At 43.1% G+C, this 25056-nt stretch overlaps 1 long non-coding RNA gene across 2 annotated transcripts; it reads left to right on the top strand.

The window, feature by feature from the left end:
* Positions 1 to 7842: 7842 nt before the first annotated feature.
* Positions 7843 to 22676, top strand: LOC106027382 (uncharacterized). Of its 2 annotated transcripts, none has more exons than XR_001200969.3 (4): positions 7843 to 8258; positions 14421 to 14632; positions 16576 to 16760; positions 17978 to 22676. It is a non-coding gene; the product is annotated as an uncharacterized LOC106027382 (long non-coding RNA). The 2 variants fall into 2 exon arrangements; XR_010049775.1 differs by lacking the exon at positions 7843 to 8258 and adding an exon at positions 10200 to 10595.
* Positions 22677 to 25056: the final 2380 nt, after the last annotated feature.

Raw genomic sequence — 25056 nt, 5'->3', positions numbered from 1 at the left:
GAAAAGTTTTTGCATACATTATTCACCAAAATTCACTTTACGTAGCAAATATTGTTACTTATGAGGCTGAGGAGGTTTGCTTCTTCCTGATGCTCTTTGCATAAAGTTCCTCATGGTTGTTCATTGCAAGATAACAGGCAATCAATCCATATGCTAGTACTGTGATGTCATTGCTTTACCTGCTTTTCATCAGAAAGGGTAATTGTACTAGGCCAGGTATGAGATGAAATGGATTCACTCCTATAGGCAATGTGGCTGTGCCTGTGTCCTGATGCAGCCTGACCAAACATCCCTTCATTTGCAGTAAGTCAGGGCACTACCAATCAGCCAGTTCTCTCCCCTTTCATATGGGCTATCCCATTATGATTGTTAGCTTGCAATATTTGGAGGGATAGGTGGTGAAGCGTGTCTACCATTCTTGGGCACTGCACAGTGAAGCTTGGGGATCCAAGCCTGGACTAACAGATAAGTACTTGGGTTTGGCTGTATCCTAACTGCAGTTTTCTGATGGCCGAGAACTGCACAAAGAGAAAGTGCCCTACCATTCACTTCCAGGCCACCTATTAGAAATGCCAGGAGAAGCCACCCTGAAGTGGGTGAGCACCGACTTGGAGGACTTGAAAATAAGGCTCTGTCTGACTCTAAGATCTACCAGCTTCTACCATGTTCATTCCTGGATGAATTCTCATTTCTGGGAAAGTTAACTGGTGCCGAGGTTAATTGTACCCATGGGCTTGACCTCATTTATATTTTATATCTTATGTCATTCTCAGAAATGCCCCTTACTGGCCAAAGTCTCATTTTCTGGACAGAGACACAGAATGCTGAGAATTTATTGACTAAGATGGAACACAGTGAGATAAAAGCAATACATATGAATAATCCATCTCTTTTTGGCTGTTTACAATGTACTTTCATGCACTTTTTTTTCACTTAATCCTCGCTACAAACCCAGTGAAGTGGATTGAGCAAGAATCTTAACTCCACTCTGCAAAGGAGACTCAGCTGGACGGATGACATGCCCAGCACCACTGGGTTGTAAACAGAAGGAACAGGCTCCATGCTTGCTGTTTTCTGCCAGTGTAAGAATGGGAGGGGACCAAGCCCATGCTGGGCCAGGATAAGAGCCAGAACTGCTGCTCTTGGCAGGTGTGAGTGGCTCCAGGGGCAGCTGGACCTGCTGGAGTTCTGTGCTGTTGAAGGGCCCGTGCCGGGTCACACAGATGTGAATGAGCTTCGCCCGATAAGAAATAGTGCAATCGAACCAAACTCCTGTGTGAGGCAAGAGACAACACATTCCCTCAGCATCCAGGAATCTTAGAACTGGAAAATCATACGTGGCCCAAGATAAAGAGAAAATAAAAGGTAGACAGTAGGAAGTAGGGAGCCATTTTTCAAATTGGAAAGGGAACAAAAGACGAAGGGAGGAGAAAGGGAAGGGAGAAAAAGTTGAGCAAAAAAGAAAAAAATGGAAATAGAACTTTTTTGCAAATGGAAATGTGGATCAAGAGATGGAAGGAGCAAGAATGGATGAGAAGGGTAGGGACGAGAGAAGGAGCACAATAGCACATTGTTATGAACAGGCACCAACTTCTGTGGTAAATGTAACACTATGTACAGAAACATGTACTATAAAAATCATCTCGTCCTGTCTCCTACTCTTCAGTGTAAAGCACCTTAAGCCTGATTTAATGTTTGGGGAATCTGTTTCTAGTTCTACATTCTACAAAACTTATTTCACCATGTTTTACTCTCTTCTTCCAAAATCCTTAAGCATCTCTTATGTATCAAACATTCTGTCAAGCACTGTATCAATATTAATATCTAATACTAATAGCATTTGTAATTCATAATTACACATAATTCTTTATTGCTGATATAATTTTTTTTTCTTTTTTTCCAGTACCGGGGATCGAACTCACAACTGCCTGCTTGCAGGGCAGGTGCTTATGCCACTGAGCTAAATCCCCAGCCCTCTATTGCTAATATAATTTAATATAATTATACAAGAATGAATACACAGACAGACAATAGCCAGACCAGATACAAAAATAGAACCAGGTTCAAACTCTGCAGCCACCAGTCCAAAAAACCAACCACAATTCTATAGCAATTTGTCCTCAAAGAGTCAGAATTTAATCAGTAACTCCCAGTTTTCCTAATTTTTGACTCTGATTTCAACCTACAATCCATCAGAGAAACCCAAATACATACATGAGATGTCCCACTGCTAGTGAGCCTGACTCCCACTTTCCCAGGCAAGCAGTCTTTGAAACCTTCCCCCTTTTCTCTCTAGTTTACTGCTGCCTGCCTTTGAGTCTCTCAAACAAAGCAGTTTGTTTGGCCAGCTCTGAATAAGCAGTCTCCATGTATTCTAATGTGGGTGGCCTTTATTTATTTGTATAATACCTCTATAAGTATTGATATTATAGTTTCTGTACAATAAAACTAAAGCATAAGATCACCAATCAATAAGTATCTATTCAGCAACTTCAATTCAGGTCTCACTGATTATAAAGTTCATGCTGGGAATCTGTGTCCTGAGCACCTCCAGAGCTTCTGCCTAGCCTGATCACCACCTCATGGGCTGACTACCAGCCCCAGGAATGTTCCAGAATGTCCAGCCTGACTGTAAGATTCACCTAGGAGCCATGTAGCAGTCCCAGGATGACTCTCCAGCCCTTAGGCTCACTCTTGGGCCCTCGGACTCTTGGTAACTCCAGGAACTCATCTCTCTCGCTTTCTTATTTAACCCTTTGGTCACCTGCTTTGCTTCTTTACTCTTTTCTTCTCCAAGATAAGATGAGAACTGTTAGGGTTCTCAGATATCTCCATTTCCCCTCAAGAAACTTGTTTAATATCCTACATTTGTTAGTAAGCTAGCAGAGCAAAGATTCAAATCCAGCAGGCAGTCTAACTCCAGGACTTAACCAAACACTATACTCTATGCTAGATATTAGAATATAAATACAAGTTTCAAAAGTTCTAGAATCTCAGCAACTTTTACATGAAGTGCAAGTTGCCTCCTGCTTGCACAAACCTTCCTGCCCAGAACTCACCCCCATGAAGTCATCTGCACTACTCATGGCCTCCCCTGAAACAAGGGAAGTGTTTCCTTACTCAGCCAGCCACTAGAATGCTCAGACAAGCCACTGTGGTTCCCTCTGAAGCCGACAGGGAGCGAGAGGATAGAGACCTTTGAGAGGTACAAAGCGGACCAGCGAGAAAGGCTGGAGGTCATGGGGCAGCAGCGAGATAAGACTGCTCCACTTGGTCGGTTGATCATTCTGCACCGCCCATCTTTGCATTCCATCTAGCTTTCCCGTCTAACACTGATCACAGGAGAGTGGAGAGAGGGGAAGACAGAATTTCCAAGGAAAGAAAAGAAATACACAGAGAGTTACTAACAAATGTGGGATGTTAAACAAGTTCCTGGAGAGTTCTGGGGACCTGGAGAATGGGGTTCATGTATAGTCTATGGAGCTGGCTTGCTCTCCTTCCAAAATAATAAAATGCGCCCACTTGGAGGCCTACGGGCAGATATGGAAGGGAAGGAAGCAGAGAAGAGTTGTGAAGGGTGGGATGAGACACGAACGGAATGGGTAAGGTTGTAAGTAGATGCAAGTGGCGTCTTGGGTATCTTTGTGCCCATGTTGGCACAGGAAGGAATTCAGCCTTTATTCATAAGCAATGGGGTATTTTAATGCAGGGGGAAAGCTTCATTTACTCATTTTAAGAATATTGACCCCATGGCCTATGGCAGATGTAGCAGGAGGTGGGGAGGAGCGTAGGGAGTAAGAATAGTCCCGTCTTGCTGTCTGGAGTTTACTGTGGAGTCCAGGGACAGAAGGGAGCCCACACGATGTATAAGGCTCCAACTGTGAAGAAGGTGGGGAAGAAGGACCCTTAAAGGGACTCAGGAACATTTCTCTGAGAAAGTGGCAGTTAAGATGGAAGGCTAGTAGGAAGTAACTAGGTGAGGCGAGGGGAGTAGCCTTCGAAGAACAAAACATTTATTTAATCCACAACAACTTGCAAACTATATTGAATTTCTTTCTTTCTTAGACAATGGAGAACCAAAAGCATATACAGACTCTTTTACCAAACAAAGACAAAATAGGGTTGACACACAATGGCAGTCAGGTTAAACTTAAATAAACCAGAACTTCGGTTAGCTCAAGAGTGAGGAAGCTCAAAGCTGTGAGTGACAGGTAAATATCGGGCCTGGGCTCAGGAAATGACTTTGAAGTTCTGTTTCTTTGGAAAGACAAAGTTAAGATAAATGTGGAATGTTGTGCTTGTTTTTTGGCAGTGAAGCCCCACCTATGGACCTGGTTCTTGGCAGGGAGCTGTAAGTAGCTTACAGGTCTGTGGGGACCAGATCAGATCAAAGACTGATGGAAAACCCAAAATGTGACTTTCTATGTCAGATATCCATAGATCTCAGACCTTTTCAGCAAGAATGGAATGTTCTATTCTCAAAGGCATAGACCATGAGAGAATATGAAGTTAAGGAATGAAAAAAAAGTTTGCTGGAGCTCAGAAGAATGTTTGTGCAGGGCAAGATGGGGCCAACAGGCAGGCAGAAAACTCAGTCCAAAGCATTCTGCAGGCCATGTAGGGAATGTTAGAGCCAGGCTTCCCAAACTTGCCTGATGATAACAATCACTGGGATGCTTATTAAATATTATACTGAAAATGTTTGTCACAGTCCAAGTGACAGATGGTGGCCACGTACTCCAAAGAAGCAGCCATGCGGGTGAAGAGGTGAATTGGTGATAGATGGACAGAGGACCGGAAGTAGAAGACGGATGTCGAGATGGTAGCTGGGTTCTGGCCCATGTGCAACTGACAGGGCTATTGGCTGAAACCATTGACATTGTAACAAGGTAAGTGATCATTTTGAGCAGGTTGAGTTTGAGATACTGTTGAAATATTTCACTGAACACATGAAGTAGGAAACTCGGTACATCTAAAGGTCAGAGGAGATATCTGCAATGGAAATATAAATATTTTGATCATTTTCTTGCAAGAGGGAACTAAAGCTATGAGCATGCTTGAGATTGCTGAGGAAAGAGAATGGAAAGAGGGCTTAGGTCGAAATTTGAGGAACTCCGTTTAAAGAACAGAATGAAAAAGGAAAACCTCCAAGAGAGACAGAGAAGGAAATAGTAGGAGGGCCACTAGAAGATGATATTCCAGAAGCCAAGATTGGATCTGTGTTTTACAACTCCTAAGGCTATTATGGGGATTGCAGTCGGGTACACTTTAAATATTATAAAACTGATGTTCTTGGGCCAGGGATTTAGCTCCATGGCATAAGTGCCTGACTGGCAAGTGCAAAGTCATCAGGTCACCTTGGTACCAACAACAAAAAAACAAGCAAAAAAAAACAACTGATGTTGTCCAGCTGCAGGAAATGTTTCTTGGGTTAGTATTGATCCTTTCGCTTACTGTTTTATTTAATTGATGTCCGCTGCCAGCATGATGAGACTCCTCGTAATCAACCTATTATTGCGTGAATCAGTCAAAAGAAGAATTTGACTGTGTGTTTCTCTTTATTTCTTTCAAATAAAATTTCATCACACCAAACCCTTTAAAAATAGTAATATCTGTAAAACAGAACTAGAGAATAATTTGCACTCTTTTTGCTTTAAACCTCTCATAGCTTTAACTCTTGTCTCACAATAGCAAATATGCCTTTATAGGTCTTCCCAGTTTTCAGACTATGTTTGAAATTCCTTGTAATGAAGATTAAGCCTGAAATGGGGACAAAACACATTTTAATTGAAAGAGCAATTTTTTAGCTCTAAATGTAGCATTTAAGGATAATATCTGTTACTCAGAAAAGAAAAAAGGCTCTTGAGAAATATGGCAGTGCCCAGAAGCCTAGGATTCTACTTTCACTGTGACTGCAGCAAACACTTCTGGTGACAACATCTATAAGACTTACTAGAATTTTTAAGAGGAATATGGCACAATTGAAAGCATCATCACAGCTAAAATACCATGTTTTTGCGCAATCTAGAGGCTGGAACTATCCTATCAGAGCATCGATCTTCTTTATCCCCTATGGAATCAAGAAGTCTTCACCTTATGTGTACGAGAACAGGGAATGACCTGGAACAGGACCCCGAAAGTGCAGAGTGTAGATCTGACATGCAGAACCCTAGCCACTGCATCACCAGCTGTGATGCTGTTATGTCAAGGCTGGGTGCCAGGTTTGCTTGAGTGCTGTGTGTGGGTGGTGGCATATGTTCCATTCATGACAGTTGAGGTTGACTGTTAAGCATTCTATAAACATCATCATATTTAATACTTGCAACAACTGTATGAAATAGGCCACCATCATTATTTACATTTTAGAGGACAGAAAATAGTGGCTTAAGTGGGTAAATGATTTGCCTAAGCAACTATACTAGCAGAGCTAATCTGTAGTGCTGGGTTCTGAACTAGCATGTAGATTGTCAATTCAGATTTAATAAACCAGGCTATCTTTGCTCCTTAATGAATGGTTGTTTTTGCTCAGTTCTCCCTGCGAGGCTCTGGAAGGAATGCAATCCTGCTGAATTAAGAGCTCTTTTAGGCAAGATGCAGGAAATGTTTCTGACAAGGTGGAGCAGCAGCTGATGACACCAATCAAGCTGGAGTCACCATTCCAGGACCAAGAAACAGGTGATGAGGTGATGGTCCCCCTCTCAAAACAATTCTAAACAAACACATCTATTGCTGTCACATACATTTAGCCTTCTCAAGGATTTATAACATTGATGTCACCATCACTACTATGACAACAAACTAGGCCTCAGCCTCACAAAATAAATTCATAGCTGGTGAATGATGGAGCAGGGCTGTAAACCATGTCACCTCTAGGGCTGCTCATGTTGCAGGCCGTGCATAATACAGATACCTGCCCCTCAGGGTGCCAACCAGGAGGGTTTTCTTTTTATTAGTTTCCTTTAAATCTCAAAGATGAATAGTTGGGTGTTTCCTTAATCTGAGCTTGGGAAAACAGGTCTGAGATCCAGGACCTAAATGAATGCACAGATGGTTTCATGTTCACCCAGGCCACTGTATTCTGGTCCCTTTATTTTTGTGATGATGGATGGAGTCACTATGACAATCAGTCTTATATGTGCTATAGCACATTACCATAAAATAGTGGCTTAAAACATCATGCTATATTATAACGCTCTCTTTGTAAGTCTGGAGGTCAGAAGAAAAAGTCATAAAGTCAAAGAGTCAGCAGGGTTGCATTCCTAAGGCATTCATTCCATTGTCTTTTCTGGATTCTAGTGGATGCTTGCATTTTTTTGGCTCATGGCATCCACCTCCATCATCATTCTCTATCTCTTTATATCTTTTTCTGCTTCCATATCATAGCATCTTCTCTGACTCTGGTCCTCTTACCTTCTTTTAATTATTCTTCTAACATTGACATTGGGCCACTGGATAAACCAAGATAATTTCCCCATCTCCAGATCTTCAAACATTACATCTGCAAGGTGTCTTTCATCATGTAAACTGACATATTAACAGATTCCAGCGATTAGGTCATGGAAGCCTTTGGAGGTCACTTTCCAGTCAGCCACAGGTGCCACAGAGGTTGCTACACCATTGCCTATTGATGTGAGGACTGCTCCCCTCCCCTGCTGGTGGTAAGCCTCACTGGTGCTTCTGGAAAGGCCAATCTCAGCCTTCCACAGTCTCTCCCTGCATGAACTCTTAAAGATGGCTTTCAGATCCCATTAATGTGCTCAAGTGTTTTCAAAATCATGCTCTGAGTCAGAATGCTAGAATTACAGTCTTTCCAGGTCACATGTACATTTCCCCCCAAGACTTTATACCTGGGTAGTGAGTTTCGGTGCAGACTCTCCCTTCCACTAATCTAGAATTAGGGGAGAAGATGAAAGTCAGTGTGTCTTAATGTATTTAAAGAAGGAAAATTCTCTGATTTAAAATGGCATCTTCAGTAATTCCACTGAAGAAGCTGTTGTTGCCATGGTGACCAAAGTCCAGTGAATAAGGTTCTGTCATCTTTTTCCTATTTCCCACCCCTCTGTACATTTCTTAGCAATTCTCCATTGCATTCATTTATGAGTATCTCAAGGCCACTCTTCTGCCTAATGAAAATATTCCTACTTCCCAGGAGAGGATATCTCTCTGTCAAGTAAAACCAAACCCAGAAATGGTAGGGTACATTGGATCGTCGAGACCTACCTCCTCCAGGCAAATGGAGAATCTGCAGGTGTGCTCCAGTAAGTAAATAAGAAGCATCCTATGCCTATATCTGTGTCTATGTCTGTGTGTGTATCAATGACTATAATAAGGGAGCATAAAGAGGGAAAGCAAGGACAGATAGAGCTGACCTAGGGCCTAGAGAGAACAGAAAAGCTACCGGATCCACTTGTTATAGCTTCTCCTATGTACCCTTTTCCAAGAAAACATTGCAAGTCTTCCTTTACCCATCACACATAGTCCGAGGCCCAGTAAAGGCCCAGAAGGCAGTGAGGTGAAGTCTAAGTTCTATGGGAATATCTGACTGGTTTTCTAGCTGTATGACCTCACCCAGAGTAATCTTTCAATCACAACTTCTCACATCTATAAATTAGTATCAAGATCTCTGTCCCCACCTGCTTTGTGAGACCATAGTGAAGACAAGATCAGTTCAAGATGTGAAGGCGTTTGCTGAATGCTACACGGGGCTGTAAACATGTGTTGGTGGCAGGTGGCAATGGTGAAAATGTTAAGGACAGTCATTTCCGTAAGTTGAGTTCTTACCATGTGCCATGCACTGCTCCCTTTTAGACCTTTTCCATTTAACCTAATGAAGGAGGTAGTATTTATCGAGCTATTATTCTGTATCTAACTGAAGCATTGTGAGATCAGTAAACGTCAGATTCAGAGCCATGCCAGTAGCACCCTGCTCTGGAGAGACCACTGGCACATGGAAGGCAAACAAATATCCTTTTCCTAAAGGATATCTTTAGGTGGGCCAAAATCTTGAGTCTGTAAGACTGGGCCAGAGGAGGAGTGTTCTAGGTTCCAGGTACACACGGAGACTGGTGCAACATCAGGTGTCATGTAATAAAGGAATTTAGAATGCTGGATTCAACCTGAAGACCAGTGTTAGACAGGAGGATTATCTTGCATCTACATCCTGGGAAAAAATACTCACACTTAGAAGGTGTCACTGGCCTGAGTCCAAAATGAAAAATGACAAATTGCTTCCTGACATGCAGCATTTCTCTGTTCACAGAAACCATAGGAATCAGGTAACATACCTGCCTTTCTCTTAAGAGTGGTGGGCAATTCATGAGTAATGGCTGGCTCTGGTTGGCTCAAAGAGTTGGTGGTATGCAGTCACTTCTGCAGCTCTGACACAGGCTCAAAACTAACACTCTCAGATGATCCTGAACCACTTTTAGGAAACAGTGCTGTGTTTTAAGCCAGCTTCCCTAGAATCAGAGCCTAATGCAGGGATTTGGCCCTTTGTCATTTATGAAAGAGAATTCTCACATGAAATCCATAAATGAGAGAGAATAGAGAGCCAGGTAGGGAAGGGGAAAAATGTAGTCTCAGGTCATCTGTTCTTGGTCTGATGCAAGTGTGGAGCAGGGTGGAGCTCCGGAACATATCACCCAGGATTGCCCTTCCTCTCAAGGCCAGGGCAAACGGTTTGGCCTTCGGTTTCTCATTTCAGTCAATTATAGGCTGAAGTCCCAGCAGGGGAACTTCCCAAACAGACCCCCTGCCGTTCACGACCATGTTTTAGAAAATGAGGCAGCTGTAAACTCTTAGGAGAATTAAAGTTTAGTGAGTACCACCTGCTACCCATGATTGCACAAACTCTGAGGATTTTACCCTACTTAACACCGAATGAATTAGCTTGCCACAGTTCCATGGATGTTAGTAGAAGAGATTAAACTATGGATTGGAAATTAAGAACAGTTTCTTATACACAACAGTAGCAGCAGCCAGACTATCATATTCATGGTTCAGTTTTTCAAACTCCAGTTTCCACAAGGTGATGGATGTTATAATAGCCAGTTGAACCCACAGGGTTGCTTGTCAGGAGAGGAGCCCTGAACTGGGGAAACCCCAATCTAAGGAGCTCTGAGCACACTTGCCGTATGCCCTGAACGGAGACACTATATGCTGATTGTCATTCAAGCATGTTTAAAAGGATAGCCCCTAGAACAAAGGGAACCAGTGCCTGCAGCTATTTCCAAGTTACACATGAAGAATTGTCTCCTAACAAGCAGCACACGTGTGTTCTCCAAAACCCTATTATAATATGAAATTTACCAATGTTGAAACTAAAAACAGGGCAACTTGTTTAAACTCCCACCTTGCAGACCCATGATTAACATTTAATTTAAGGGATCAAAGGAGGAAAGAATCAATTGTGCACTTTGTGGGGGATGGGAGATCAGAAAAAGCACCACACAGGTTCTACGAGCACTGGGGAGGGACAGAGAGACAACCAGTGGGAGGGAAGCTGGGCGTGGATTCCAAGCAGAGGAGAAGCAGAATGTTTGAGAAGTTTGGAAATTTTGTTCTTAAAAGGTGAGACAAAAGACAAGCCTGAAGAGGTAAGTCTAGTGCTGACCGTGGAAGTTCTGGGGGCGGGGGGGGGGGGGCTGTTTCAAAGAAGTGAGAGATATTAACAGATGCTCCTGATTTCTTTCACTGTCCTTTTTTTGAGATATTTTGTCTGTCTACTGACACTGCTATGTTTCTCAGGATCTCTACCCAGAAGGCCTGGCAATTAGGGTATCTGTTGTCTAGTTAGGTATGTTTTGAGAGGTTTTTAGGACTTAGGATAAACCTCAAACAATTCCTAATAAAACTTGGGTTGAAAACAGGTGTGGTGGTGCATGTCTGCAATCCCAGCACTCAGGAGACAGAGGACTATCACAAGATAAAGGCCAGCCTGGGCTACACAAGCGAATTTAGGCCAGTCTAGACTACATAGTGAGACCCTGTCTCAAAAGACAAAACAAAACACAAAACTAGAAACAAAAAAACAAGTTGTTGAGTTGTCTTACGTAAGACACATGGGCAGAAAATTCATATTGCCTATCATTTGTATTTTGGGGAACAAGTAAGTAAGGAGCTCTTTGTGAGTCAGCCAGTGATCCTGAGTCTGTGAGGTCAGCATGGTTTTAGACTCCACAGAGTCTATAAGAAATGAAGCAGTCTGAGCAGGGGTAGGGAACACATGGATAAGGTTGAGACCTTGCTTGTCCTTCCAGTCTCTTCTCATACCGTCACCTGTGGCTCAGGGAAGCCCCGCCGTCCTTGCCATGCTTCTGCTCTTCAAACAAGCAGAGTCTTGCACTTTCTGCTTTTTGCGTTGGAAGCCTCTCTCCCGGGTCTTCACATGGCTCCTTCTCATCCGTCAGTGATCCATTCAAATGTCATGCCCTTGAAGCCCTCCCCCCACACACACACTCTAGCAAAGGCTCCTCCCAGGATTTTCTCTCTCTCCTGCTGTGATGGTTTATTTTATGTGCAGACTTGACTGGTTCATGAAGATGTTTGGTAAAACATTATCTGGTGTGTGTGTGTGTGTGTGTGTGTGTGTGTGTGTGTAGAGGGGCTTTTTGGATAAGATTAACATATTTGTAGTGTAAAGCAAATTGACCTCCCCAATGTTGGCTGGCCTCATGCAATCCCCAAGAGGCCTGATAAAACAACAGAGTGAGCAAGAAAGGACTCTCTGCCTATCTTCCAGCTGAGATATCAGTCTTTTCTTACCTTCAATCTCAGATTCAGACTGGAATCTATCCCACCGGCTTTCCCAGATGTCAGACCTTTGAACTCAGACTGGAGCCATCAGTTCTCCTAGGTCTCTGGCTTGCCAAATGCTGATCTTGGATCTCTCGGTCTCCGTAATTCTAATCCAGCTCCATATAGTAAATCACATCCATATAGTATATAGTATATCTATATACTTTAGTGATTCTGTCTCTGGAGAATCTAGATGAGTACAATTACCTAGAGATTCCTTCTACCGTATTACCTTGTTTTATCATCATATTAACTCTTACATGAAATTATCTTCTTTATTTACTTGTTTATTGTCATTCCTGTCAAAGACAAAAATCCAAATGCATAAGATTTTTTTTCTTTTTTCTTCATTCAGACTACTGCAATAGGGAGAGAACTTCCTCTCTCCCTAGACCAGCCTGTCTCAGGGAGTGATTTTGCTTATATTTTTTACAGAGAGGACTAGATGGGTAATGGATAGGTAGTTTATGTGGGATTGTTTGTCCGTGGGAGGATGTCTCAGTCAGTCAACTCAGTAGGAAATGTTTAGCTCTGTGCCTAACCAGGTTCAGGGTGACAGACTTCAAGTAAATCATTCAGGAGACAAAAAAGAGGGAGTGGGAGCATCTGTTTCTGGTCTTTCTGCAGGCTCCCATCACTGGGAAAGTTCTCAAGAGAGAGTAGACAGCTCATCATAGCTAAGTATAGCTCTTTGTGGTTAGTCATACCTACAACACAAAAGGGTGGGGATTTCTTAACCATTGCACTTTTCAAGGCTCACATGATGTTCAGCATTGTCATTTTTCTTATTTCCTTCCTTCTTTCGTGTGTGTGTGTGTGTGTATTAGAATGGGTGTGGGTGTGGGTATGTGATGGTGAGGATTGAATCCAGAGTTTCACACTTGCTAGGCAAGTGCCGCATGATTGATCTACACCCAAAAAATGGGGTACTAAGCTCCCCAGACTGGCCTCAAATTTTTGATCTTCCTGCTTCCACCTCCCTAATTACTGAGATTCCAAGTGCCACCACACCTGGCAGTCTCCTTTCAATTAAAGAACATTTGCTGCCCCCCAGTACTTTAACAGTGAGTGGCTACACTCACTGTTATTGAATGAGATATGTATATAGCACAACAGTGACTAAAATAATTTGAAGAGGATCTCAGGTGAAAAGAGTCAGTCTTGAAAAGATTCTTTGAGTACTATGCAGCACCTAAGAAGGTGAATAGTACTCAGGGTTGCATTTAATTGATGGAGGGCATGCACTCATGTTTGAAGTACTGCCACACCATACCCAGAACTGGGTTTGTATACCCCTCAAATGAGCATGCAAGAGGCCCAGGAAAATATAGGATACCAGGACTGTGCACTCACCTAGAACTTTGATCTGAATCGAACTCCACCACTTCTTAGCTGTGTGATAGTTCCCAGGTTGTACCCAGCTCAAATGTGAGCCTGAGTCTTCGTTTCTGAAATAGGAATAAGAATATCTCCCTCCTAAGGCCCTGGTGGATAGTATATGATATAAAATACCAGGACTTAATATAGCAGAAAATCAGCACATCAGAATGTCCTCATTTCCTACTTCCCCCTCCTACTTTCCCCGTAGACAGGGCCACCCCCACATACAAACCCTCCTCCATCTTCCCCTCTACCCCAACTCAAGTTCACAGTGTCAGAGGAGAGTTGCTGCCCACACAGGAGAAACAGAAAGCCAGTGTGGGAAAGGGCTCCAGGAGTGGAAAGGATTTCCTGAACCTGGGGATGAGAAGCTGATGACAGAGGAGGCCTGGGCTGGTTTCCTGACCCCAGCCCTCCTCCCCGGGGGAGCTCCAGTTTCTCCTCCCTACTGATTTCTGGGAATTCTGCCTCCAAATATTTTTCTTTGCTTTCAAAGCCTCAGAATTAAAGCATGCTAAATGAGAACTAAGAACTCAGCTGGCTCCTTGCTTAAAGGTCACTTTAAAAATTTTAAAAGCAAAGAAATATGGCATGCCTTTGAATGTTGTGTCCCTTCTGACAATAACACCTCTATATAATTGTCTTATAGTCAAGCTTTTCAAAGTGCCTTCTCTGACCTAATCTCCTTTGATTCTCACAAAACTCCACAAAGCAGCCAGGCCTGTATCATCAACCCATTTATAGATGAAGAAATTGCAGTGCAGAGGGTTTGTGTCGCACAGAGGTGATCAGTGACAGAAATGCTAATTTCAGAGCCCATGACCTTTATATATGACAGGACATGAGCCACACAGCCTTGACAATAAAAGACAAATGCCCTCTGGACAGCTGCAGTGCACAGCAAGCCAAAAATTTGGAGACAAAGCATAGGAAAATTCAAGTTTGACTCTATAATGTGACCCTTAAAAACATGTCACATCTTTTCTTTTTATAAAATGGGAGCAGGACCCTAAGCCTGTCTCAAAAAACCAATCAGATGGTGCCAGGGAAAGTGCTTTCATGGTGTGGCTGTCAGTTTTATTGAAGAGGAGGATGGTTTGGGTTATCATAGATGATTTTATTACTAACAGCTGTATAGGTGGATAGTTGGAGGCCTGGTTCAGTGCCTGGCATGTTGTAGGTGTCCAGTAAGTGGCAGTCATTTTCATATGCTGCACATTGGTGACCTCCCATCTGGCCTCCAGTTTTATGTTCCCAGGTCTGGCAATCTCGATCATTGGCTAGATGCACCATGCAGGGGATCTCACAGCCAAAGGAGATTTGCTTCAGCTTAAAATTCATATGGTGCCATAACAATGCCATTAAGTTGCTCTGGATTTTTGGAAAACCTCTCCTTGGCGTTTCATCTTCTTGCCAGCTACAGATCTTATTGTGGCTCCTTGACCACTAGGACTTGGTAAGTGGACACAGAGAAGTATCTGAAATATAAATCTATCCCCTTGGGATGAATGGCTTTCTATTTGAGGAGACTGAAATTCTGATGCTGAAATGAGGCTCTGGATATCTCTGGAATTTTCTCTACTCATGCCCCAGTTAGCAAGCACAATGAGCTGTTTCTGTTTGCTCCTCTGTAGAGCCAAGCTGGAGGCACTGGTGAAGAGTGACATGGGCTGTAATAATGGGATACACACACCATTTAGGTGGTATTTATCAGGTCCCATTTTAAGCTGGTACTACATTAACAAAAATAGATTCTCAGACATTAAGAAATTCATAGGTTGTTGGGGAATGCTAATAATTAGCCAAGCAAGCATAATTCAATGAAGTTGGTGTAAATGGTTTTATTCAATTTTGAAGTACGTGTCAAGGAAGAATGAGGCAAGAGAAAGCTAAAGATAAAGAATATTGAGGAGATAAGAACTCAGAGCCACAGAGGAAACTGTGTAATCATAGATAAATAAAGAGAAAATGGGTCATATAAGCAAGGAGAAGAAATCAAATGATGGAGTGATCAATAGGAAAGTACAAACTGAAAAGTACTGGCTAGATTTAACCATCAGACCACTGGAGATACTTGAGAGACCAACTTTATGAGCTTGCATGGAGGGACCCAGATCTTGAGGAATTATACGCTAAGTGGAACGGAAGTATCAACTCTCAAGAACCATAGCTGGGACAAAATTTTGAATCTGGATGAATCTGTACATGATAACACATTATACTATTCTATTTTTATTTGAAAATTTTTTAAGATACTAATTTTATTTTGTTGGTTGAAAAGAAAAAGAATAACACAGAGCAGTGACTAAGAAAAATGGAAGGGTAGACAGAGGGTTGTTTGTTTAAATGAAAGGAAACTGAACATGTATAAGTCTTGGTGAAAGGTTGTGAATAATATGGAAAGTAATAAGAATGATCGAAGGAGGAGGAGAGAATTGGGACAAAAGTTCAATCACAGGGAAAGGATTTGCCTTAATGAGCTGGAAAGACATTTAAGAATGGAGGAATAAAGGGAAGGGAGGGTGTTTTTCAGGGAAAGAAGTCTATCTAGGTTGGGGGCCAGAAGTCTACAGAGATTCCCTCTTAATGATCTTTATTTTCTCAATCAAATAGAGGAAAATTGTTTAGTAGAAATAAGACCAGAAGAAAGTTCTGAAACAGTTATTGCAAAAACTAAGAAAAGCAGAGCAATTGTGGGTGTGTGGTCCTGAGCTATGTAGATGCTCTTCCAGAGCCCTATTCACAGTCCAGAGTGCTGCCAAGGGAGTGCCTTTGTTAGTCACCTCTACACTTTGAATATAAGAGCCGCAAACCTGGCACTGAGCTGCTGACCAGGGACTCTTAAAAATCTTGCCAGATGGGGCTGGGGATTTAGCTTAGCGGCATAAGTGCCTGCCTTGCAAGCAGGCAGTCGTGAGTTCGATCCCTGGTACCGATAAAAAGGAAAAAAAAAAAAAAAATCTTGCCAGATGACACCGAGGCCCTTCTGAACTTGGAGGTCTTGTATTAATTTGTATGACCTCAATCTGCACATACATGTGACTGTTTCTTGCCATACTTAGAAGTCTAAGAAGGAAAAAGTTGGTAGGTTAAGATTATCCAAAGTTGAGATTTATCAGGTCAGTCAAAAAATGATATCAATAGCATGATATCAAGAGCATGATAGTCAGAAGTGCTAACAAGAAAATTAGTGATGGTCCACAGGATCATGACAATGTGTTTGATTGGAGAAATAGGGACAATAAAGGAATAGTGGACAAGGAGATTTGAATGAGTTCCAAGAAGACCCAAGGTGCATGCAAGAAAGTGAAAGCAGAGAGGATGGAAGACTGAAATAAGAAACTGACATATGGTATCTAATGAGTAAGAGTTGTGATTTCTTTTGTGGATGAATTCCAGGTATGACAGGACTACATGTGGCCACAGAGTAAAGGGAAGACGTAGGGTAGACATGAACAGTGATGAAACTGTGAAAGCTGTGATCTCAAAGTTGGATGGTCCGTCCACAGTGACCCCAAACTTCCCTGCTGGTGGTGGCACAGGAGTGATAAGGAAGACCTTCAAGCAGGCACCAAGTTTTCCAGGTAGGTGTGTATGTTTGAAGAGCATGTAAAGTTGAAGACTGTGTAAGGTTGACCTTTACATGGCAAAATTATGGTACCTGATGCCAGAACTGTTATTTCAGAAAACTGCAAAGTAAAATGAAACAACAAAACAAAACAAACTTGTCTTTGGCCCCATCATAGGGCTGGTTTTTACCATAGTCCTATATCCCAAAATTTACTCAACAATTAGAGTGTGGATGTATGTCTGGAAGGGACCATATTTGGGCCACTATGGGAGATAAAGGCAGAAACTCATACATGGGACATAGGAGTCTGATATGAACAGCCAGAGGACAACCAGCAACCTGCCTTTGTGAACTGCTTGATCATGGCTCAGCACAGCTCACCTCAGGAATGATCAATGCCTGCCGTGCCTCAGGTCCTGCTGGCACATGAGAGAGGATTCAAAAGCTCCTGGGGTCTCCTGAAATTCTGTGATCCTTCCTGAATTCTTCTAGAGATCTTCCTCATTCCTGAAGTTGATGTGTTTTGCAAAAAGAATGAGTTTAATCAATGAGGAACTGAGCAAAGTTGGGAAAAGTTGACTATCCAAAAGCAGGAAAGCTGTATATTTGTTCTCTAGTTTGGGTTACTGAATGAGGAAGTTTGCTTCTGCGGAAGGTTTTGAGAACAAGTAGTGCAGGCCAGGGGACAACCAGGTGAGTTTCTGTGGTAGGCCAGCTCTGGGGGCTCCAGTGCTTCCTCCCAGTTTGGAGCCAGGAGAACACACAGTCCCACTGCTCTCTAGAGCTCCTCAAGTGCAAATTCTCAGGGTTTTTCTAGGCCCCACACTCCACGCTTTGAGTGTGGGGCCTAGAAGTTGGTGGGTATAGTTGGGCTTGCTGGTGATTCCTATGTTTAGGACAAGGTAGGAATCACTGCTACATTGGTCCAGAGCTCAATTTTAGAGATAAAGCATGCCGAGATTTGAATTCTAGCTCTCTCATTTGTAAGACTTTGAACACCTTACCTAACAGAATCAATCTGAGCTCTATTTTTTCTCATAAGTAAAATAGCAATAGCTAATTCATAGGTTTTTCAGAGAATTTAAAAGCATACTTTTGGAAAAAACTTTGCAAAATGTCTGGCTTGTAATAAGTACTCAATAATACTACTAACAACAAATGATTGTGCCAATGACCACCTGTCAATCTATGGCTTCAGCTACCAGATTTCAGCATTTTCTGTTTCCCCAGGGCTGTATCAGCTGAGGCTTTCTGGCTGATTCTCCGCCTCCCATTTCAATTCTGCTCAAAATCCATCTCCGCCAACTCTATCCACAGAGTGGAAAGTGTGGAAAATGGTTGGCCTGAACTTACCCAGGAAATAAGCTGTGAGTGACTGATCTATGTTATCCTGAGTCCTCCTCAGAGCTACAACCCAGTAACCAGCTGGGAGCAGAGCAGCAACACCAGGTTGCTGCATCTTGGCAATCAGAGTGGAAGAGCAACTTCTCCTTCCTGCTACCGAATTCATTATTGCCTATTTAATCACTTCTTCATTGATTAATCCAAAGTGTTGGAAATGTGTTTTGTCTGTCACGTAGAATTCCATAAAGAATTTCTGTGCACATGTTGTTTTTTGTTCAGTCATCATCCCAAGCACTGCAGGGTATGACGTATCTTCTCTGTTTCATAAGTGAGGAAATGAAGCCCTTTAGAGATTAAGGGATTTGTCTAGTCTGAGGTCACACAGCTGGTAGAGTAGTAGAACCAGAACTAGAAACCTCACTCCACGACTCATACGTCTCTAAGTACCCCACGTGACTTCTTCCTAACACAGACATGAAAGCTTCCCAAAGCCAGGTGACCTGAGCAAGTCCTCATCTTTGTCTGAAATTCCGCTTTCTTTAATGGCTATGCCCCTTCTTGCTGCTATTTGACCTAATTTCCTCTGGCTCAGGTCTCAGTGGAGGAAAATAAAACCCTTTGGGACAAGAAAGCATGAAATTCCTTTTGTACCCCCCAGGTATGGGTCACCAGCTGCTTCCCTGACCCCATAAACTTTGACTCCTGGAGAGCTTAGAGAGGTCAGGCCAGCCTGGGGAGCCTGGAAAAGTGAGGAACTGCTGCTGGAGGTCTGTTTTTCTTTGCAAGAGGTCCCTGGGACCATGGAGCCTCTGCGGTATTTTGCATAAATTCAACATCTCCTCATGCATGAGAACATTTTCCTGGACTCCTATAATTGGGGGAGAGGGGTATGCTGGGGATAGACCCAGGGCTTCATGCAGGCTAGTCAAGTACTCTATCAGTGAGCCACTGCCCTATCCTACCCTAGTCTTCTCTTTGAGGTAAACATGTTAACAACATTGCTGGCCTGACCCAAGTCCTGGCATCAATGGGGGGCTGTGTGGTGAGAGAGAGAGGCTCTGTCTTTTCCCTGAAACAGAATTGGCATCCAGAAATGTGCCAAACCCGCAATCAAGGTCATCAGCTCCCTGCAACCCACTGCTAGATCAACTGCAAGGAGGAATAGGGAGAAATTATGAGTGACTGTGTGTGTAACTTCATCAGCTTCCTACACCTCTCCAACATACAATTTGCTCTTTGGCTCAAAAGTTATTGAGTTCTAGGCTCCAGGTTGTCCTGTAGGGTATTGTCTTAATCATTTTTCTTGTTGGTGAGGCAAAATATTTGACACTCAAAGTTGAAGGAGGGAAGGTTTACGTAGTTCAGTTTGTAGAGGTTTCTATCTGTAGTCAGCTGGCTCCAAGACAGTCTGACACCACAGATAGGCATTGCAAAGGGAAAACAGTTCATGGCAGCAGGACAACCACAGCTCTGTGTATCCCTTATATCTTATCTAGGCTACATAGGGTGGGTAGCACTCATACCCTCAATCCTAGTGCTGTTGATCCTAGCATTGCACCATGAATCAATTCCAGTGTCATACATTCCAGATCTACCCACCTCTGAAAAAGCTCTGTCTATGACCACATGAAGCTTTGCAAGGATCTCTAGACATAAGCCATAACAGGAGGTTGTGGGTTGTGGGGACTGACTGAGGGGGGTTGAGAGGCATCCGAGGATGGACTGCAAGCTTGTGGCCACCAGGGTGCTGCTGGTGCATGACAATCCTGATTGGCAGGCAGTCCTGAAGCAGGGGAGGGTGAGTCAATGCTCAGGTCAAAGCCTGGACCAGTTGCTATGGCAACCACTTTCCACACTGAGGAGAACAGGTAGGCCTGGTCTACACCAGCCAGGAGGAAGGTGGCTCCGGAGTTGGGCTATGTGACCAGCACTTTCTGTTTCCTTTCCACCTTTGTCCTGGATTGCCCCAGTCCGACCAAGCTCAGCAGTGAGGTGTGGGCAGGAGACTTCTCCCCTCTAACCCAAATTTGATAATTACTGGGAACTTATTGAGAATATTTTAGTAGTATTTAAAATGCCGGCTTTGAAAATAAGACTCAGTTGTATTCATTTTAAATGCAGGGCAAAGTTCTTAATATGCATCTGGATGAAAGAGAAAATGTTCCCTGTCTTCTCTATCTAAAGCCAAACAAATATCTTTCCTGCAGTTGTTTCTCTCTCTCTCTCTCTGGTTGACTGGCTCTTTCCCTCTTTCTCTCTCCTCTGTCTGTCATAAGATATGAAGTGGAAAAAGAAAAACCTCACTTGTTCAAATCAATTGAATGCAGCTGGTTGAAAGACAGGTTGCATTGCCAATAAGAAACAGTAACTGAGCAGGCCAGCGCCAAAGGTACAGCTCAGTGGTAACATTTGCCTACTAGACCCAAGGCCCTAAGTTTGATCACCAGGACTTCAAAGAAACAAACCAAAACTCTAAAGCCAGCAGCAAACTTGTAGCTAATGAAATTTGATATTCTGAGGCTGAGTTCAGTAAGAGTGAGGCTGGTTCAGGCACTTTTCTCCTCAGCCAAGGAGTTTTGCTGCCAACTAGATGTTGCCCTTTCCTGGGTTCTAGGATCTAAATCCTAGCTGCCCCTGTGGTAGAGAAAGAATACCAGGATGCTGCCATGTATGCCAAAGGTGCTGACTCACCCCCCTCCCCAGCAGGGCCCAACTCTGATCAGGCCACAGTTGGAAAGCCTGATGTCCCGCTGTGCTGCCACTCTGAGCACAACTAACTGGCAGCTGTATTCTTACCCAGGCAAGGTACCTCTCCTCTCTGTGCCAATGATTGACAGTCATTCAACATTCAACAAGCATTTTTTGAACATTTTGTATGCATCTATGAATTCTAAGAACTCACATTCTAGAGAAGGAGACACAGCCATATGCAATTTAATACTGTGCAGAAATACAAAGGAAGAGGCAGCCAGTCCAAGAAAAAGCTTCCAAGAAAAGGTGTTACCTGACATGAATTTTCAAGATGGAAGGAAAAACATTCCAGCAAAAAAGCAGAGGTACAGGGATAAGCAACACCATGCAGTGCTGTTACTGTGGTGCATTTTTTAAGTACAAAAAACAGCCCCTTGAGAATAACTGTGCCTCTTGAAGAATAAGTATCATGTTTATAGCCTGGTACAATGTACATGTTTGGAATCCCACACTCTGAGAGGCTGAGGCTGGTGATCTCAAGTTTGAACCCAACCTGGGCAACTCAGTGACTTAGCAAGACCTTGTCCAAAAATGAAAAACAAACATGGGTTGGGAATGTAGCTCAGAGTGAATCCTGTCTGTACTCATGGTTTTGGCATCTGTGGATTTGATCAATCGCAAGTCAAAAATATTTGGGAAAAATACTGCACTTTCACTGAAAATATACAAACTTGTTTCTTGTTGTTAGTCACTAAATAATATAGAGTACAACTATTTAAAAAACATCCACGTTGTATTTGGTATTGCAGATAATACATAGGTAATTTTCAAATATATAGGAGGATGCACATAGGTTCCATGCCAACACTATACTATTTGACAAAAAGGGTTTGTAATTTTCAAATATATAGGAGGATGCACATAGGTTCCATGCCAACACTATACCATTTAACAAAAAGGGTTTGAGCATTCATGGAGTTTGGTATCTGCAGGTGGTCCCAGATACTGATGTACCTCACATATAGATACCATATTGACCTCACATATAGACACATATTGACTGCTTCCAAATTATCTCCTATACTGGAAAGCTGTTAGGGGGAAATCATTCACCCTGACCATGTACACACACTCATCCTGGTAACTTGTCTCCTTGTCCTCCTTGATTGATCTCCTGGGAACTTGATTTGCCCATTGTAGTGGGCTGTTGAAAGTGGAGACTGATTACATGTGTGGGGCTGAAGCAAGACCAGCCCTGAAAACACAGAGTTCAAAACAAGACATAAACAAGTTGTTCCAGCACCAAGAAGGCAGGGGGGCCCAGGCCAGCCAGGCAAACAAATTGCTAGCCCATGGCATTGAAATTGACATTCTTCTTTGGAGTCTATAAATAAATGTGCTACAGTAGTTACATAGTTCCTGCTCTCCCATCAGGAGAGTGAGGGCTTCAGCTGCCCCAAGCTTTGTCTCCTTTACTTTTCCATCCCCTCACCATCCTTCTCCCCGAGAACATCTAGAGCTGCAGCCAGTTGCTGCAGCCCTGGCGTGCAGGTCACTTGCTCCTGCTCCTACTGACCTTGTCTCTTTGACTGCCCAGGTTGCTGGTTTTCTGTGTTACTAGTGCCCCCTGCAGGCCCTGCTACTTGCTAAGTCTCACCAACTCACTGAGAGCTGTAGGTTTGGCTGATGGCTCCGTTAGTGAGCTTCAGAGAGCCACACTACAGTGACGCTAAGTACGTAGTTTGCTCCAATGACTCAACATCCACTGCAGAGGCCGTCAGGGGGCTCAGGATACCCTAGCCCCTGTTTTTCCCTGCTGTGTACGGCATTCTAAAAATTGCTCTTCTATATGATTATAACTTGGCAATATATGACTTAAAAAGAAAAAAGAAAATTGGGGCTGGGGATTTAGCTCAGCAGCATAAGTGCCTGCCTTGCAAGCAGGCAGTCGTGAGTTGATCCCTGGTACCGGTAAAAAGGAAAAAGACAAAAAATAAATAAATACATAAATAAATAAAGAAAGAAAGAAAGAAAAAAGAAAATCACTGCTCTAACACTAAAAGACTTTTATAAACTTCCCTGACTGTAGCCAGAAGAATAACCTCGTCGAAGCAGAGAGCTGCTTGGGAATTTCTCTCATCTCCTCCCTGCCCTTCCACTTCTTTTCCCTCACTCAGTGGTCCATGCTGTTCCCTATTATTTATAAGCCCTTTATGTTAGGGGCACAAATACCTCCACAGTACAATAACTATGGTTGAGAATTCCCTACTGACATTTTGTATGGAACTTCGTGTGCTTACCTCCACGAGGTTTATACCCATGCTTCTTGGAACTGCGTGAACATCAGAATCACCTGGAGAATTTGTTAAACAGAGCACAGGGTCACTCTCAGGCTTGAAGTGGCGTAGCTTTTAACAACTCCTAGATGTCCTGAAGGATGATCTTTAAATGTTATCATACATATTCATTCACTTGTTCACGAGGTATTTGTACCTATTACTTTTAGAGCTCAATGTGCAGCGTTCTAGATACCAAAATAGTTCCTTCCCTATAATTTCTGTAGTAGGTGAGCCAAATACATGCACAAAGTCCAGGCAGAACAGCGAAGGAGACAGTAGAGGCAGCAGGCATGATGGAGGCCGCAGTGATGGAGGGGTGGGATTGCGAATGTGGAGGATAGAGGTATTTGTGCTGGTGGTGTTACTGGTGTTTGCTGGTGCAGGGAGAGCTTGTGTATAGATAAAAACAGTGGTAGTGGGGTGGAGACTGTTGTTTTCACTGGTGCTGCTACTAGTGGAGGTGGTGGTGGTGATGGTAGTAGTAACTCACTCCAGAATTCCACCAAGGCACCAGCTTTGAGGATAAGCTTTGGCATACTTTCTTTACTCCCCAATAGTACAGTGACATTGGCATTCTTCCTATGCTTTGTAGATGTGGTAATCCAACTTGTCCACACCCATGAAGCTCATAAGTAGGTGGAAAAGTTAGAATTTACACCCAGGTATGTCTGACATTAGAATCTCAGCCTTTAGCCAGCCCAACTCTCTCACATCAGTCTTTGCTGCACCAGAGAACCTGGAATTTAAGTCTGAGAAGTTTGTGTTAGTATTATAGACAGCTAAGCTACACAGAAATAGTATAGGCAGTCAGACAGGGCTAGGCATACAAAGAAGTCAGTGCGGAGGATGATAAAGCATTACAGCTGTGGTTGGAGGTGTGTCTGTTGAGGGCGAGGCCTCAAGATAAAGACAGAATGACCAGGCCTACATGCCTCCTCAAGCGACAAGCAATGAATTGAGGATTATATTACCATTGGTTGTCACCTGGCTTAATAATGTCTAGGTAGGCATCGGTCACCCAGGTGGGTGGCCAGGACCTCCTGACCCTTGTCTTTCTAAAAAGGCCCTTGTTCCTCTCATGCACAGTTGTTATGTGAACTGCTTCCCCATTGGGTCAATATTTTACCTAAGTGGCTATAGTTGTGATCTTATTAGTTGATCATAGTTTTGACTCATGTTGTACCCACCTCATGATTTTTTACCCAGCTTGTGCTTTTGCTCTATAAAACTTCCTCTATCAAGTGGGGTCCACAGCAACCCTGTCTCTCAGGAGCTATCTCTCTCAATAATTTTTTTTTCTACCCTTAACCTCCATTATCCCTTAGAATTCATTCTTCAATTTTGAGGAACACAAACTCAGTGTATCTGACATCCGGCAGGTTGAGAGTCATATTATCTTCTCTATATCATTAGGTCAAATGTCCCAGGGGATGCACTTCCGCTGTGACTGATGAACAAGGCAAAAGGTGCCCATTAAAAAGCAGTGTTCAGAGTTTGAGAGTGAAGACTACTTGATGAAAATAATTATTTGTAGTAAAGTAAACTGTTAAAGAATGCCAATAAGTTGGGTGTTATGTGCACGCCTGTAATCACAGCCCTCCGGAGCACGAGGCAACAGGATTGAAAGTTTGAGCACAGCTTGGACAACTTAGTGATTTAGTGAGAACCTGTCCCAAAATAAATAAATAAATAAATAGTAAAGGGCTGAGGATGGAGCTCAGTGATAAGGCCTGGGGTTCAATCCCCAGTACTGCAAACAAACAAACATGACAACAGCTTCACCACTCATAATGGGTTTATTGACAGGGACAGCTGGGAGTCAACTTCTGTATATGACAAGTGAGCTCTGCAGGGAAGCAGAGAGGAGCTGGGGCTGTGCTCAGATGGTGGACAATCTGAATGCATATCTAAATGAGTGACACAGTCCTGGAAAAG

The sequence above is a fragment of the Cavia porcellus genome, unplaced genomic scaffold, assembly GCF_034190915.1.
Source record: "Cavia porcellus strain 051 isolate PalLab524CR breed Dunkin Hartley unplaced genomic scaffold, mCavPor4.1 scaffold_9, whole genome shotgun sequence".
Lineage (NCBI taxonomy): Eukaryota > Metazoa > Chordata > Mammalia > Rodentia > Caviidae > Cavia > Cavia porcellus.
This window is presented reverse-complemented; position numbering and strand designations above follow the sequence as displayed.